The 4912-nt window shown below is 29.5% G+C and overlaps 1 protein-coding gene across 7 annotated transcripts in view; it reads right to left on the bottom strand.

Moving 5' to 3' along the window:
- Window positions 1-4912, bottom strand: part of LOC106683132 (b(0,+)-type amino acid transporter 1) — a 38648-nt gene that overhangs the window by 26391 nt on the left and 7345 nt on the right. The window contains exon 1 of one of the 7 annotated variants that reach the window (XM_067051334.1): window positions 4662-4786. The exons of 1 other annotated variant lie outside the window; for it this stretch is intronic. The gene's annotated coding sequence lies outside the window, so the exon portion shown is untranslated. Of the gene's footprint in view, window positions 1-3779; window positions 4158-4211; window positions 4232-4342; window positions 4602-4661; window positions 4787-4912 lie in introns of those variants that run through there. 5 more of the 7 variants (XM_067051330.1, XM_014424396.3, XM_067051331.1 and 2 more) reach the window with 5 other exon arrangements.

Raw genomic sequence — 4912 nt, 5'->3', positions numbered from 1 at the left:
AATGATACATATATATCATATGAAACTCCCTGAGGTAGTTAACATGAATAAAATTAATACTTAAAACAGTCAACTTACAAAAAAATTAAAAATTAAAAAATTCATGTTACTACCTCAGACAGTCTCATATTGTATTTTTATATTATTTATGCTTATTGAGAGAGCAGCTTTCGGTATCCAGCACCATATTCATCTCTTTGATTGTTTTCTCCATTTTTCAGGATGCCATATATTTGAATGTATTAGTTCGTCTTCTGTCACTATTATAGTATGAGAGCTATAGTAAACCTTACACCACATGCTGATGTAGGAATACTAGTATGCAGTGCTCAGTTGACAATGTCTTTCCTAACATAACTTCAATAGACAATGAATTAATATATTACAATATATAACATCCTGAAAAATGGAGAAAACAATCAAAGAGATGAATATGGTGCTGGATACCGAAAGATATTCTCTCAAAATAATTTTAAAAATGTAATATAATACTATTTGCTATAGATAACATGAATAAAAGTAAAGATTAAAATACTCTACTTGCAACAATTTTTTTTCTTTCTTATAAGCATATGTGTACACTTACTTTATACAGAATATCATCCTCAAGTAATTTATCATTTACAAATAAAACTTTCTTAAAAACTAATTTCTTTATTTCCAGCTACAATATCTCTACTAGGGAAACAGTTAAAAATTTGGAAATTGAACACATAAAAGGTCTGTTAGGAACCAAACTCCATCATGAATTTCTGAGTTTTCATTCAACTCTAAGTCAGTATAAAAAATGATCTACAGTGAAAAAATGAATATATTATTTTTCTTTAGGGAAATCTCTGTTGTGAGACTAGTTAAAAATGTGAAAATTCAATAAAAAAAGGCATCAAAGGCAGGTGGGCCCACCATTGAAAAAAAAATGCTAGAATGCACAGTATATTTGCTATTTTTATTTTTTTGTAATATTTGGCAAAAGTGGCATTTACTTGCAGCACCCCTGACATACATTTGGTGTACAATAATTAACAATTTTTTATACTTACTAATACCTTTTATCTGTTGAATTTTCACATTTTTAAATTGTCCACTAACAGACTTCTCAGGTGAAAAATCTCATCTTTGTTATTTTGCTCTAGTTCACTATTATTTATACTAACTTAAATTTGAAGTAGTTTGGTGCCTTACAGATCTTATGTTTTGAATTTTCAGATTTTTAACTAGACCCTTAACAGAGATATTCTAATAGGAAAAAGTGTTGCAAGAACAAAAAAAAAAAAAAAAAAAAGAAAAAGACTGAGAAGCTGTTCCTTTTTTTTTTGTGAAATTACCCATCAAAATTCAATTTTATTTGAAAACTTTGGCGTTATATTGTACATAAATATTGGTTTGACTAAAAAAAGTCCAATTTTAGGCCAGAATATAGTGAATACACCACAGTTCATTTGAAAGGCCTAATGCATTCCAGTATTGAGAAATTTAGAAAACCTGCAAATTCTAAAAGTGACAGAAAAACATAAGTGGTTGCCTTTTTTGAAACTGGATATGCTTGAATTTTAATCATTTCATTTGACTACTTTGGTAAAATATTAAACATTAACAGAAACATATTAGATTTACAAAAAAGAATCTGATTTTCAGAAATGACTGAACTGAACACAATGTACATTATTTGAAAAGTGTTGGACAATCCAGTGTTGAGCAATTTAGAAAACTACCCATTAGTGTGAACACTACAGATAACTGAAAGACTTAAATAAAAATGGCCAAAATTTGGAAGCCGGATACACTAAAATTATTTTTGAATTACAACACACCAAGGAATGCTCCTACAAAGTATACGTATTTCTAAGGTAGCCTAGCGACCAGTAATGGATTACTTCAAACGTAATAAACTAAATATGAAACCTCTGTTGAACAGATCCGATACCTTGGGCTGCAACGGGACAAACGACTAGCCTGGAATCCTCATACAAGGCTTAAAATACAAGAAACTGCATGTTGATTCCGACTATTACAGCACTTACTGGACAAATGGTCCAAACTTCTAATCTATTACAAAAGACTGATCTACATGACTGTAGTAAGGCCGATCTGGACATATGGAGTTGAGCTTTGGGGCTCCACTAAGCCTTCGAATTCCTCTCGTATCCAATCCTTACAAGCCAAAATCCTTCTTAAAATCCTCAATGCTCCTTACTTTGCCACAAATAAAATCATACATAAAGACCTTAATCCTCCGTAAGTAACTGATCTAGCCCGAACCAGATACCATTCCTTCCTTAATAAATTCCCAAACCACCCAAACCCACTAGTTTCAAACCTTACTTCCTCTTCCATTCCTGACAATCCTCAGAGGGGCCTGCAAAGAAGATGGCAACGAGACCTGCTAATGTAAAAATGTCATTACAGAGTTACCAATGGGTAGTTTCTCTACATGCCTGTTTCACTTCATTATAAACTAAAATCATATTTACTGGATGTATATACAGTTGTAAATTACAATGAAGATATATATTAAAAAAAAAAAAAGGCTTCCTGAAACAATGTGCAGAAGATAACATGATTTATTGGAAAGGTCTAGTGCAATTCAGAGTTGAGTAATTTTAAAATCTTCAACGAACTCAAATGAACAATGACTAAAAAACAATTAAAAATGATTTTTAATTATAAAAATAAAAACATCAAGAAATGAACCTAAAAAGTTAGCTATTTTGAGTATAGCAAGCTAGAGGCTAAACCATTCCTTTAATATATATAAATGATACATAATAAATTGATAATATACATGAGATTTGATAATATATAATTTTGAGTACGAGAAATATTACAAGTACTATGTCTCATACACAAAAAAATTATGAACAGGTTTCTTTCCTTTTTAAACAATAGTAGAAATTCTGAAATTATGGACATAACTAAAATATAGATTGGGGACAGGAGTGCAGTACAGTAGGGAATTAAACCTCATACTGCTGAATGAAAATCCATTATATAACAAAATTAAAAAAATCTATCATAAATCAAAAACATTGAAAGTTGAACATGAATATACTGTAACATAAAATCTACAAAAATTAATCCGAAATAATGAATAAAGAATAGAAAGAGGCATAATTTTAAAACACGAACCAATATTGACAAGTGAAAACCATAGACCAATATAAAAAAAGGAAAATAACTCGAATAGATCACTATCAAACATCAATGGAAATAAATCTGCAATACTATCCAACAGAAGAAGTGCATTCAATTCATAGATAAGGTAGTAAATCTCACAGCTTTGAATAGATCTTTCAAATCACACCCATAATACTTATTTTTGATGTAATACTTTCAAAGGTCCTGAGAATGAAACCTGACGCCAGGGTTTGTAATCTGAGGCTTTAACTGCTACACCACAGAGATAATATGTTGGAGAATTAAATATAATAGAAAGCACATTTTACCAACAGAAATTTTAAAATTGCCATTTAAGCTGAGTAACTAATATTAACACAAACTTAATAAGCTAACAGGATATACAATTATACTAATAAAAGGCAATCAAAATTGATGTATTTTTTTTCTTTGAACAATGCATTAAAATAAAAATTAAACTAGGGCCCAAGATTGTCCGGATTTTTGAAAAATAATCAACATTCTACTAAATGAATCCTAGAAATTACAGCCTAGTCCATTTAACATTTTTGTAATTTTTTTAAACAAAATCAATAGACAAGCAGTTACAAACAGATTTCAATAAACAGCACTCAAAAAATATAAACTGGCAGTGTTTCACTTACATGTTAAACTAAACACTCAAACATCACTCAGTAAATGCAATCAGTTAGTTTTATCAATAAAATGTCATTTCTAACAGAAACCATGCAAGTAAGTTAAAAAAATACATTTCTTCTCAGTGAGCCTAAAATAGCAACAGGTGCAACTGAATTGGAGTCATTCTGGGTGCATGAAAAAGGAATAAATTATATTTGATGACAGGAGACAGATTCTGCTTTAGACCTGCTGATAAAAAATTATCTGATTGTCCAATTTTGATGAATTCTCAAGATAAGGTACCTCGTTCTTATCTATGTTTCAGATAACAAGAAAGTCTAACTTTTAGTAAAGAAACTTGAAAGCTTTCACACAAAATTACAAACATTAATCACCCGAATACTATAATTTATCTTACTCTCTCTGTAGGTATACTTTAAGAAATTATTAAAAATTACCAGTGAGGAACTAAATTCCAGCAATTGCATTTCTGATATTTCTCTAATACACAAATAATTTTTTTATTGGATGATATGTTTTCAAAAATATTAAGTTACCAAATAATGACAATATTTTCTTTTTTACATACATTCAAGTCTCGTCCTTTCTACCATAGTTTTAATAATTTAAGGTGTTAAATCCAAAATACAACAGCGAAGAAGTCATATCAAATAGGATTAGAATTTGGTGCACAATAAAAATTAAATACTGAACCAATATTTCTTTATTACAATAGAATTTATAAGGATCTTCTTTTATAATAGAAAAAAAATGAAGAAAGAAACAATGTTTGTTAAGTATCAAAAGCTCATAATGTAATATGATTAAAATTATCTCTGTCCCCCAACCCTAGAACATAAAGGCACGTGGAATGCATATCCTTGACAAAAGTACAGCTGATAACTTACAGAGATGTGTGTATCGAAGGTTGTTATCACTACAAACAAGTGTTCTGAAAAAAAAAATTGAATTATACTAACTGATGATGAAACAGATCACTCAAAGAATAACGAAAAAGATAATAAAATATTTTAACGCCCCTACGAGATTAGAATTGCCTATTTAAAATACATAAATATAAATCACGTAACTGATTTCTATAAATCGATGCTATAACTAGGCTTATGTAATCGATCCCTGAGTGCGATTTTACTGTTTT

This window comes from Halyomorpha halys, unplaced genomic scaffold (genome assembly GCF_000696795.3).
Source record: "Halyomorpha halys isolate HHAL.00 unplaced genomic scaffold, Hhal_1.1 Scaffold469.1, whole genome shotgun sequence".
Taxonomy (NCBI): domain Eukaryota; kingdom Metazoa; phylum Arthropoda; class Insecta; order Hemiptera; family Pentatomidae; genus Halyomorpha; species Halyomorpha halys.
The sequence above is the reverse complement of the archived record's forward strand: the minus strand, read 5'-3'. Positions and strand labels throughout refer to the sequence as shown.